This window comes from Schistocerca serialis, unplaced genomic scaffold (genome assembly GCF_023864345.2).
Source record: "Schistocerca serialis cubense isolate TAMUIC-IGC-003099 unplaced genomic scaffold, iqSchSeri2.2 HiC_scaffold_1261, whole genome shotgun sequence".
In the NCBI taxonomy this organism is placed as follows: domain Eukaryota; kingdom Metazoa; phylum Arthropoda; class Insecta; order Orthoptera; family Acrididae; genus Schistocerca; species Schistocerca serialis.
This window is the reverse complement of record NW_026047471.1, coordinates 4,608,750-4,622,150: the sequence shown is the minus strand read 5'-3', so window position 1 is coordinate 4,622,150 and position 13,401 is coordinate 4,608,750. Positions and strand designations below refer to the sequence as shown.

At 46.1% G+C, this 13,401-nt stretch overlaps 1 protein-coding gene across 2 annotated transcripts in view; it reads right to left on the bottom strand.

Moving 5' to 3' along the window:
- Positions 1–13,401, bottom strand: part of LOC126438145 (coronin-6) — a 93,371-nt gene that overhangs the window by 62,401 nt on the left and 17,569 nt on the right. The window lies entirely within an intron of this gene.

Genomic DNA, 13,401 nt, shown 5'->3' with positions numbered 1-13,401 from the left:
GAAACTAACTCAAATACTTACAAAGAGCCAAAAATTGTGCATGTACAACTCAGTGCCTCCTCACTGCACTGTTGTTACATACACATACACAGGGCGGAAAAAGGACAACAGTGAAGAAGTTTCAATTTCAGAAAGTGTTCATGCTGTGTCTATGTACATCGTGTTAATAACCAAGAGACTGGTGGTCGTCATGGTTTTCTTGGGTAATAAATTTTTATGAACTTGCAGGTTTAGATAAACAAAAATTTTCCTTATCTCTCCACGAACAGATTATGTTTGTATTGTTAGATCCACCTACAAATAAATGTATTCACATATTTTAATTTTATTTGTGTGGCTTGTCATAATCATAACTACCTGCCTTACAGTGTTCATAAGGAGCCCTGTTTAATGCATTAAGGAAAACTACAAAGGTGCAGAGCAACCAAAATGAGCAAAGTAAAAATTAAAGACAATCAGGGAAACAGGCGTGAAAAATGACCAATACAAAGTTTTGAATCGGTCCCGGAAATGCGCTCAGATGACCTACTTAAAACAACCACTTGCAATAAACAGGAGATCTGAATTCCACTGTAGCACAATTTTCTGATTACCACGGTAGATTAATAAGCTCTACTGGTTTGTTGGTTTAAGTGACTAATGATGGCCAAATGATGTGATGTACTGTCACTTGCAAAGAAAAAAAACCATAAGCACCTTAAAGGAGAAGAGGAAGAGAAACGATATTTCATGCACTGAGACATTATGTGGTTTGATTCAGAGATTATAAAACCAAGTTACATGAATGATGTAATCTGCAGACGAAGCATACTGCCAGTTCTTTGCCAGTAGAATGTCACAGCCCGATCTAACTAGTTGAATGAAATGATTAGGCTCAGAAGGGTGTCCTACAGCTGTAGTATTCCTTTCTTAAATAAACTGCCCAACTGTTGTAAATGGCCTTCAATGTCCTGGCTATTGTCACTGGGACAGGGCTGATATTCTGTAGTGGACAGACAAGTGGATTTTGCTGGCCAAGAGAGTACCTTAATATTGTACAGGCATATCATAGAGATTCATACTGTTACGTGGACAAGCATTTTCCTGTTGAGAGATGGTACTAGGATGCAGTCTCATTAGAGATAACACATGAGGAAGTTGTTATGTACCGTATTTACTCGAATCTAAGCCGCACACGAATCTAAGCCGCACCTGAAAAATAAGACTCGAAAAGAAGGAAAAAAAAAAAAAAAAAAAAAAAAAAAAAAAAAATTCCCGAATCTAAGCCGCACCTGAAACTTGAGACTCGAAATTCAAGGGGAGAGAAAAGTTTTAGGCCGCACCTCGAAATCTAAACAAAGTTGGTCCATTGTAATATGAGACACAATTTAGGTCGAATGAATGACGATACAGCTACAATAGTTTGGTTCGAGCCGTAAGCTTAGCAGTTAAGCTTTACCAGGTAGCCATTGCTATGCGACAGGCGCTCCGTCCGTATTTATACGGGTACCCTTCGTTTTTCACGTGCTTCGTCTGGTTTGAATTGAGTACTTATTTTTCTTTGATCTAATAAGTGCCGTTCTCTTTGTTACAGGTGTTTACGTCACTCTAAGCTGAAAATGCATTACTGTACTGTGTCGTGTATTGTTTGTCGCATTCTGATAATGAGCGTTTACGATCTGTCGCCGCTCGCGGTATGGTTTGCTTTAGTGCGTGCTACCGCCGCTTACAATTTTTTTTAAAAAAAAAAAAAAAAAGAGGAATTGTCTCAGTATCGAAACAATGCTATTTGTTATTATTTACACTGCTGCTTTCTTTGATAATGATCAACAAGAACCAAATAATAAACTGCGTATGATAGAAGATGTTCTGAACGAGAGTTTAGCGAAAAATTTTCTCCGTTTGAAATCTGTGCAGACGCCTCTTTAGTACATTACTTTCTGCACAGAAATTAGAGTCATCTTAGATTTAAAAATCTAGTCAATTGCCGTGCTTCATTTCTGACTGTATCACTATTAGGCATAAGAATAATACGAATATAAACATGACATGATATGTGTATACTTCCGCGTTTGCTGTTGTCTCACTCTAGTTTCGTAGTTTATTAGGTAGACAGGATTTAAATGAGATAGCAGCAAACACGAAAGAATACATGGAAAATGTTTATATTCGTATTATTCTTATGGTGAAGATAATACTGCATGTGATTCAAAATTCATAAAAGTTCCCATTAGCAACCATCTCTTCTCACAGGTAGGAAAAAATTCAGAACGTAGAATTGGCCATACTGACAAACATCGCAAACAGTCTTGCCAAACGGATTTTTGTAGTACATTGAAAAGCTGCTTCATTCGAAGATGAACAATATGGAATTTGTATTTACTTCGTTGGATAAAGTACGAAAATGTAGTGGTCGAAATTCAGGGCGGAGAAAAAAAGCTCGTCTTCCACCTTTTTTTAAAATTTATTTACTGACGCAGAGGTTTTGGCGCCAGTATTTATTTTTGTGCCTGCAAAGCATGCCTGTGTAGCGCTACATATATTCGACGGCAGAAGTTAGTTGTGGCGGCACCTACCAACATATTTCAGAACTTCCGCTAACTTTGCACTCGATTCTAAGCCGCAGGTGGTTTTTTGGATTACAAAAACCGGAAAAAAAGTGCGGCTTAGATTCGAGTAAATACGGTACCTCAGTTCCATCAGAGTTCTCTGAACCACTACCAGAGGAGACATGAAGTTGTAACTGATTGCCCTCACCCCTAAAGTAGTAAGTCAGCATGTCCCTTCAAAAGACTGGCAGAATGTGTTCTACCATTTTGGCATTGCCATAAATCGCAAATGACAGCATCCGAAGCAATGCATAGCCAAGGTTCATTGCTGTCACCACTCTTCAGCAGTTCATGCTTCCCAGCATGGCACTACTCCAAATGTAGCCATCTGTATTGCTAACACATGGGTTGATGATTCAGTAGTCCACCACCTTCTGCTATTCTTCAAGTAATGGTTTGTGATGACATTTGCTGTTTTAGTGAGTCTATTACTGATGCCCAGATGACAGGTGAAGATTTGAAGGTGTAACAACATTCTTATCACACCACATGACATTCCTCCCTTGGTGTGGTCAGCATGTCAACCAGCATCTTGTGATATGTGTGAAATTTCTTCTTACATTTCCTTTTAGTCCAGTGTAGAAGCCAAATGCCTCACATGCCTGAATATTGCACAATTTCACCAGCTGATCATATGCCAATCCAACTTTCAAACTCTTGTCACGTGCTGATAACATTGTTTCACACAATGTATGCGTCATTTCCTGGAGCCCTTCACAGTGTTCACCAACAATGTGATACAGTGCAATGGTCATCACAATGCTAATTCACTTTAGTGGCTGTTCTAGTTGTCACAGATAATTTCAACTATCATTCCCATACTGGCCATGTATTAAACTGGGTCCACGACGTATGAATCCTTCCAATGCTTACATTTGTTGTCACTCACTGTATAAGGATGATTATAGAAATACACTACTAAGAAAACATTAAAACATTAAATGAGAGCACCAGAAGTTAAAATGATTGGTTGGTTGGTTTGTGGGATTAAAGGGACCGGACTGCTACGGTCATCGGTCCCTTTTTCCAAATACTAAAAACACCCACAGAGCATAAAAACGATTTACAGAATAGATCACAGATGACACAGAACAAGAGAAACTGAGACGAAGACCAGACAAAATGAACTAAAATCACACAGAGTGTGATGGTGGTTGGCCGACCATAGAATTAAAAAAGGAAAAGCCAACCACTTAGAAACACATTAAAAAATCAGTTTAAAATCATAGGCCAAAGGCCAGAAACAACACAAAACAATAAAATAAAACAGAAACACTCAGATTAAATGATAAAAACCCCCTGCCCGAATAAAACGTAAAACTAAGTCAGCCATAGCGGAGTCATCTGTTAAAAGAGCAGGGAGCGTGTCAGGCAGTGCGAACGACTGCCTGAGCAAACCTAAAAGTGGACAGTCCTATAAAATGTGGACCACTGTCAAAACGGAGCCGCAGCAACATAAAGGTGGGCCCTCACATCGCAATAGGTGGCCGTGCGTCATCCATGTGTGCCCAATGCGCAGCCGGCATAGGACAACAGACTCCTTGCGAGAGACCCGCAAGGAGGAGCACCATACACCGGTACGCTCCTTGATGGCCCGAAGTTTGTTCCGTGAAGGCAGGGCCCCAAAGGACTAGAATTTTGTTGCATAGGAACGCTCGCAAATCTGTCTCCGGTATGCCAATGTCCAGAGATGGCGTACTGGTGGCCTCTTTCGCCAGGCGGTCAACAGTTTCATTTCCGGGTATCCCAACATGGCCCAGTGTCCAAACAAAGACCACAGAGCGGCCGCAACGCGCAAGAGTATGCAGGGACTCCTGGATAGCCATCACCAGACGAGAACGAGGAAAACACTGGTCGAGAGCTCGTAAACCGCTCAGGGAATCGCTACAGATCATGAAGAACTCACCTGAGCAGGAGCGGATATACTCTAGGGTACGAAAGATGGCGACCAGCTCAGCAGTGTAAACGCTGCAGCCAGCCGGCAATGAACATTGTTCGGAATGGTCCCCTAGAGTAAACCCATAACCGACACAACCAGTAACCAACAAGCCGTCAGTGTACGCAATGCCAGAACCCTGATACAGTGCGAGGATGGAAAGAAAGCGGCGGCGGAAAGCCTCCGGAGGGTCTGAGTTCTTCGGGCCCTGTGCCAATTCCAGCTGAAGGCGAGGGCGAGGCACACACTACGGGGGTGTATGCAGACGTGCCCGGAAAGGAGGCGGAAGAGGTAAAGCCCCAAGTCCGGAGAGAAGCTCTTTGACGTGGACTGCGATCGTACAACCTGACCGGGGCCGACGTTCTGGCAGATGGACGACCGATGGCGGGAACAGGAGACGATAGTTTGGATGCCTGGGCAAGCTAAAAACATGGGCAGCATAAGTAGCCAGCAAACGTTGGCGCCGTAACCGCAGGGGAGGGACACCTGCCTCCACTAGTATGCTGTCCACAGGGCTGGTGCGGAAGGCACCAGTGGCAAGTCGTATCCCACTGTGTAGTATTGGGTCCAGCACCCGCAACGCAGATGGGGAAGCAGAGCCATAAGCCAGGCTCCCATAATCCAGATGGGACTGGACTAACGCCTGGTAGAACCGTAACAGGGTAGATCGATCGGCGCCCCAGCTGGTGTGGCTCAAGCATCTCAGAGCATTTAGATGCCGCCAACACACCTGCTTAAGCTGCCGAATATGAGGCAGCCAAGTCAGCCGGGCATCAAAAACTACACCCAAAAACCTGTGGGTCTCAACGACAGCAAGGAGTTCGTTGGCAAGATAAAGCCGCGGTTAAGAATGGACTATTCGGCACCGGCAGAAATGCATAACGCGGGTCTTGGCAGCCGAAAACTGAAAACCATGCGCGACAGCCCAAGACTGCGCCCTGCGGATAGCACCCTGTAGCTGACGTTCAACAGCTGCAATGCCAGTAGAGCTGTAGTAACGGCAGAAGTCGTCAGCATACAGGGAAGCAGAGACAGAATTTCCCACCGCTGCAGCAAGCCCGTTTATTGCGATTAAAAACAGGCAGACACTTAAAACAGAACCCTGAGGCACACGTTCTCCTGGACGTGGGAGGAACTACATGAGGCCGCGACTTGCACGCGGAAGGTACGATACAACAGAAAATTGCGGATAAAAAGCGGCAGAGGACCCCGAAGACCCCATTCGGGAAGTGTAGAAAGGATGTGATGACGCCATGTCGTATCGTACGCCTTCCGCACGTCGAAAAAGACAGCGACCAGGTGCTGACGGCGGGCAAAGGCAGTACGGATGGCCGACTCCAGGCTCACCAGATTGTCGGTGGCGGAGCGGCCTTTACGGAACCCACCCTGAGATGGAGCCAGAAGGCCCCGTGACTCCAGTACCCAATTCAAGCGCCGGCTCACCATCCGTTCAAGCAACTTGCAAAGAACGTTGGTGAGGCTAATGGGACGGTAGCTGTCCACCTCCAGAGGGCTCTTTCCAGGTTTCAAAACGGGGATGACAATGCTTTCCCGCCATTGCGACGGAAACTCCCCCTCGACCCAAAGACGGTTGTAAAGATCGAGGAGGCGCCGCTGGCAGTCCACTGAAAGGTGTTTCAGCACCTGACAGTGGATGCCATCTGGCCCAGGAGCAGTATCAGGGCAAGCGGCTACGGCACTGCAAAATTCCCACTCACTGAATGGAGCATTGTAAGATTCTGAGTGGTGGGTGCGAAACTAAAGGCTCCGACGCTCCATCCGCTCTTTAATGGAGCGGAAGGCCAGTGGGTAATTGGATGAAGCGGAACTAAGAGCAAAATGCTCTGCCAAGCTGTTGGCAATTTCGTCGGAGTCTGTACTAACTGCTCCATTCAGTGAGAGCGCAGGGACGCTGACAGGGGTCCGATAGCCATAGAGGCGTCGGATCTTGGCCCAGACCTGCGATGGAGAGGCATGGAGGCCAATGGTGGACACCTACCGCTCCCAGCACTCCTGCTTCCTTTGGCGGATAAGGCAGCGGGCCCATGCACGCAGCCGTTTGAAGGTGATTAGGTGTTCAATGCAGGGATGTCACTTGTGACGCTGTAGCACCCGCCGGCAATCTTTAATCACTGGAGCGATCTCAGGCGACCACCAAGGCACAGTCCGCCGCCGAGGGGACCCAGAGGAACGGGAAATGGCAGATTCGGCGGCAGTAACGATGCCAGTGGTGACCGATTGAACCACCGCATCAATGTCATCATTAGAGAGAGGCTCAATAGTGGCAGTGGAGGAGAATAAGTCCCAGTCAGCCTTATTCATAGACCATCTGCTAGGGCGCCCAGAAGAGTGACGCTGTGGTAGTGACAGAAAGATCGGAAAGTGGTCACTACCACACAGGTCGTCATGCACACTCCATTGGACAGACGGTAAGAGGCTAGGGCTACACATTGAAAGGTCAATGGCGGAGTATGTGCCATGCGCCACACTGAAGTGTGTGAAGGCACCATCATTTAAAATCGAGAGATCGAGCTGCGACAATAAATGCTCAACGGTGGCGCCTCGACCTGTTGCCACTGACCCACCCCACAGAGGGTTATGGGCGATGAAGTCGCCCAATAGCAAGAAAGGTGGTGGCAATTGGGCTACCAGCACAGCCAGGACATGCTGCGAGACATCACCATCCCATGGAAGGTAAAGATTGCAGACGGTAACAGCCTGTGGCGTCCACACCCGAACAGCGACAGCCTCTAAAGGTATTTGGAGAGGGACAGACTCGCTGTGCAGAGTGTGAAGGACATAGAGGCAGACGCCACCAGACACCCTTTCATAAGCTGCTCGGTTCTTATAATAACCCCGATAGCCACGGAGGGCGGGAGTTCGCATTGCTGGAAACCAAGTTTCCTGAAGAGCAATGCAGAAGAAAGGGTGAAGGCTGATAAGTTGGCGGAGCTCAGCTAGATGGTGGAAGAAACCGCTGCAGTTCCACTGGAGGATGGTATTGTCCATGGCGGAGAAAGGCGTGACAGGACTGGGAAGGCAGATTACGCCGCTGGGTCACCTGCTGCCTCCGATGGAGCACCCGTGCAAGTGCTATCCATTGCGTCTGAGGGACCGGCGAGATCGAGGTCCTCAGCGGACGCAAGGATCTCCACCTTATCCTCAGACGCAGAGCTTTTAGGTAGCGGCGGAGTAGGTGCCACCGCGGGTGTCTTTGTCTTACGGGTCTTCAAAGTCGTTTTCTCTCGCTGTTCCTTTGGTTGCTGTTGTTGAGAGGGCTTATTGGAGTCAGTCTCCGGGACCGAAGAGGATCGCGAAGCCCGTTGACCAGCGACCTGTGGCTTCTTCAGCCACTGGTTGGTGTCTGCTGTGCCGCTGGTAGGAACCTGGGAAGGGAGTGACCCAAGGGATCCCTTCCGAGCGAGAGAAGCCGAAGAAGACTTACGCTTCTCCGGCTTAGAAGTGGGGACTGGTGTCCCCAGTGGTTTAGTGGGTGCTGCTCCCGAGGTAGATGGTGTGGGAGCAACAGCGAGAGAAGGGGCCCCCATCGTCAAGGGGGCAGGTGAGGTCCTCTGACTCTGAGAGCTGACTGTATGTCTTGCAGCTGAAGGAGCTGGAGCAGGAGTGACAGTGGAGGCATAAGATGACATCATGCGCACGGGATGTAGCCATTCAAATTTCCGCTTAGTCTCAGTGTAGGTCAGTCGGTCCAGGGTCTTATATTCCATGATTTTGCGTTCTTTCTGTAAGATACTGCAGTCCTGCGAGCAAGGGGAATGAGGCTCTCCACAGTTGACACAGACGGGAGGCGGAGCACATGGAGTATCGGGATGAGATGGGCGTCCACAATCTCGACATGTGAGGCTAGAAGTACAGCGAGAGGACATGTGACCGAACTTCCACCACTTAAAGCACTGTTTCGGGGGAGGGATATAGGGTTTGACGTCACATCGGTAGACCATCACCTTGACCTTCTCTGGTAATGTATCACCTTCGAAGGCCAAGATGAAGGCACCGGTAGCTACCTGATTGTCCCTCGGACCCCGATGAACGCGCCGGACAAAATGTACACCTCGGCGCTCTAAATTGGCGCGCAGCTCATCATCAGACTGCAAAAGTAGGTCCCGATGGAAAATAATACCCTGGACCATATTTAAACTCTTATGTGGGGTGATGGTAACGTTAACATCCCCCAACTTGTCACAAGCAAGTAACCTGCGTGACTGGGCAGAGGATGCCGTTTTTATCAAAACTGACCCAGAGCGCATTTTGGACAAGCCCTCCACCTCCCCAAACATGTCCTCTAAATGCTCTACAAAGAACTGAGGCTTCACAGATAGAAACGAGTCACCATCAGCTCTGGTACAGACGAGATACCTGGGCGAATACACGTCACTGTCATTCATTGCCTTTCGTTCCTCCCATGGTGTGGCCAGGGATGGGATCGATTTGGGGTCATAAATGTTAGCTTTAAAATGAGCCTTCGAAAGCTTAGAGATTGCTGGTGGCTGGCCGCCAGCGAGAGATGATGTACCACGCTTCATTGTGGGTCATCCGCCCTGATGCCACCTACTCTGACCAAGGGCCCTCCCCACGGGCGCCACCCAGCCGCAGCAATAGCCACCTGGCAGGATGGCCATTGCCGGGAGTCCTGATGCCCCAGGGAGATGGGCATCTACTCCTTGGCATACGTGGGGAGTTAACGGCGCAGGCATCAGTAGAGCCAGGGGGCTACAACCAACAGGGTACATGGCGGCCCCACCACAATGGACTGGCTACCGTGCTGGATCTTAGGTGCAAAAATGTCCAAGGTCGTCGTCGCAGTTAAAAGCAACACTGCAGAGTGCAGCGTGGTAATCGCACCCAGGGACGTATCCTCGCCCAAGAGATGGAAAACGAGCGGGACACCATTGCAACGACGAAAAAGCCGGCTAAAGGTCTCAATGCACGACGGATACTGTGCACCATGTAAGGCGCCCTTCCCCAATTGGCTCACTCTTCGGAATAATTTAGAAAGATGGAGGTCAAACCCGAGAGGGGGCCATCACATAAGGCCGAAACATTTGGGACTCCTTTTAGTCGCCTCTTACGACAGGCAGGAATACCGCGGGCCTATTCTAACCCCCCAACCCGCAGGGGGGAGTTAAAATGAGTCAGATCATCCCACCTCACCAACACTGTCAAAAGACACCAACAACCCCACAATACTTTGAGTATAAAAAATTTCTTAGTTCCAGATCATTTATTTATCTTTAACCCCCCTTCCCCCAACTTCGCAACAGCTCCATACTTATCTCTGATTCATTTTAATTTTACTGACAGTCCTGTGTGCAAATTTTGTTATCTTCTCGCACTTACTTTTGCATGTTGCGCTTTCTGCTAATGACATGTTACTTTTTGTATGCTGTACAACACAATGCTATTGGATACACGTGTGAAACAATGAACCTGGTTCAGCTTGTATCTTCCTATGTTCCCATCTTCCCCTCTATCTGTTCTTGTACCCAAATTTTCTGCCCAAGACAGCCAATTATGCTAGGGCGAGAGGGCGAGAGCATCATCCACATTATTTATCTCCTGGCCAATGCAGCCACTATAGAAGGAGCTGATATCTTCAATCATATCTTCATTTCCCTACCTATACAAAACAAAACTATACACCATATAGCACAAGAAAATCATCTGCAGCTAGCAGTGCTAAAATCAGCTTTCAATTAGGTGCAAAAGGCTGCTGTCAGTGCTGCCTGGAAACCATAGAGGCAATCAATGGCTGTAACACAACATCACTGTAGGTTTTGGTTTGAAAAGGAATTCGAAACACCCAAAGAAATTCCGGTAATATGCATTCACAGATGACACAGGAACTAAAACAGTGTAGCAAAGCAAAAGCAGAAACGTTAAACTTAGTTTTTAAATTACAAAGGAAGATACAGAAGAAGTGCTTCAGTTTAATTCTTGCATCACTGTAAAGATGTGATACAGGTATTAGTGTCTTGGAGATAAGGAACAGCTGAAATCACTAAAAATGAAATAGGACCCAAGGCATGATGGAATTTCTATCAGATTCTATCCAGAATTTATGGCCGACTTAGCCCCTCTTTTAACCGTAATATGTGATAAACAATTGGAACAAACAATCTGTGCCCTGAAACCTGGCAAGGTGTAAGAGACCTGGTAGGTCAGAGGTTCAACAGTGATGCTGGGGTTTGAGGACATTACTATCTTCTTTCTAGGATGACGGGATATCAAAGTTACCCATTTGCTGGAAAATGTGTTTCAGAAGGAGGATGACTTGAACATAAATTACCTGCAATTATAATGTTACAACCAAATAAAAAATATTTTAAAAAGGTTTCATTATATTTGATTCACCCTCATGCAACAACTGCCTACACATTGCACCCCTCTCCCTTCCTCATGCAGGGACTAATTAAAGAATGCACAGATGTATTTAGGCAGAGCGATTTCTCTCTGTTCTGTACACACACACACACACACACACACACACACACACACACACGCGTGTCCAGACACCTGTGTGTCGCCCTCCATAGATAATGCTGGAATTCAGTATGGTGTTGGTCCACCCCTAGCCTTGATGACAACTTCCACTCACAAGTATACGTTCAACCAGGTGCCACAAGGTTTCTTGGGGAATGGCAGCCCATTCTTCACGGAGTGCTGCACTGAGGAGAGATATCGATGTCAGTCAGTGAGGCCTGGCAGGAAGTCAGTGTTGCAAAACATCCCAAAGGTGTTCTATAGGATTCAGGTCAGGGCTCTGTGCAGGCCAGTTCATTACAGGGATACTACTGTTGTGTAACCACTCTGCCACAGGCCGTGTATTATGAGCAGGTGCTTGATCGTGTTGAAAAATGCAATCGCCATCCCCAAATTGCTCTTCAACAGTGGGAAGCAAGGAGATCCTTAAAACAGCAATGTAGGCCTTTGCTGTGATAGTGCCATACATAACAACAAGGGCTGCAAGCCCCCTCCATGAGAAACATGACCACACCACAACACCACTGCCTCCGAATTTTACTGTTGGCACTACACACGCTGGCAGATGACGTTCACCGGGCATTCGCCATACCCACACCCTGCCATTGGATAGCCACACTGTGTACTGTCATTTGTCACTCCACACAACATTTTTCCACAATTCAATCGTCTTACACCAAGCGAGGTGTCGTTTGGGATTTACCGGCGTGATGTGTGGCTTATGAGCGGCTGCTCGACCATGAAATCCAAGTTCTCTCCCTTCCCGCCTAACTGTCATAGTACTTGCAGTGGATCCTCACACAGTTTGGAATTCCTGTGTGATTGTCTGGATAGATGTCTGCCTATTACATATTATGACCCCCTACAACTGTCGGCAGTCTCTATCAGTCAACAGACCAGGTCGGCCTCTACACTTTTGTGCTGTATGTGCTCCTTCAAGTTTCCACTTCACTATCACACCGGAAACAGTGGACATAGGGATGTTTTGGACTGTGTAAATCTCGCGTACAGATGTATGACAAGTGACAACCAACCACTTGACCATGTTCAAAGTCCGTGAGTTCCGCGGAGTGCCCCATTCTGCTCTCTCACGATGTCTAATGACTACTGAGGTCACTATGGAGAACTTGGCAGTAGGTGGCAGCACAAAGCACCTAATATGAAAAATTTATGTTTCTGGGGTTGTCCAGATACTATTGATCACATGGTGTGTGTGTGTGTGTGTGTGTGTGTGTGTGTGTGTGTGTGTGTGCACGCATTGAAGTTTCACAAGGCACCTCTCAAAAACTAAACTATTTTGATTTTCTGACGATTTGTTACTAAGTTAGAGACCTCTCTAAATGAAAGTATGTGAAATGGTGCAATAAAAGGGAAAATAAAAAAAAAAGTGTGATAAAAAACTACAAGTGACAGAGATCTGCAATTATTTTTAATGAAAACCTTGTTCACAATACTATCAGATGTAATAAACACACTGCTGAGCTTTTTTTTCCACCTTTAATTTCTAAGACTGACCTATGCAAATTTGTAACTTTTTACAAACTTGAAATCTATGTTTTGAAAATATGAATAGTCAGAGGATGTTAACTGTCTTGAAAATTATGAAGTGGAAAGACCTCTGTCAGCTATGACATCAATGTCTGAAATTCTTAAACTATCAAAATATTTCTACATGAAGATGGGAGAATCTGAAAGTTTTTGATTCTTCGTAAATTATTTTCTCTGAAACCCCCATTCTGAATATTCTAAAAATTTCATGGTATGTTAGTTGGTGACTGCACTTCTGAAGGTACAATCAAAGTGGGCAATGTTAAGAGGTGCAAAATTTTAGATTTTTTTATGTTAGATCTAGCTGCACTGGACACTTAAAAAGTTACACTGCTGCATCTGTTGAGTAAACATAATACAAAACTATTATTCACAAACTTTTATTGCTTCTGTAATTGCTTTTACTTCCTTACGGCATTACATGAATTAAAATTGCCTATACTGTAACAAATCAACACTGCACTGTTAAAATGAGTTCATTTGCGCCCCCCCCCCCATCTGCTCCTCACTGAACTTGTATAGCTGAGTTGAATTTGCACATGGACAATGATAATACAACAAGAGCAGTACTTGGGAAATGGAAACTGAACACTGATCTGTTCCTAATGGCCATTTGAAAGAATTTGTCAGATCACGAGGTGTCATAAAGGAGACTGTTACATCTTGCAACTCACAAGAGAGGCTAATTATTTGTCCCATCCACCACTGACTGTCATACACACAAGAAATGAAACTGTTCACAACGAAGTCTTATAAATTATACTGAGATATCTGCATTTCACACACAATAACAGGCTGCATTTTGTGTAGAACTGTTCTTGCTATATA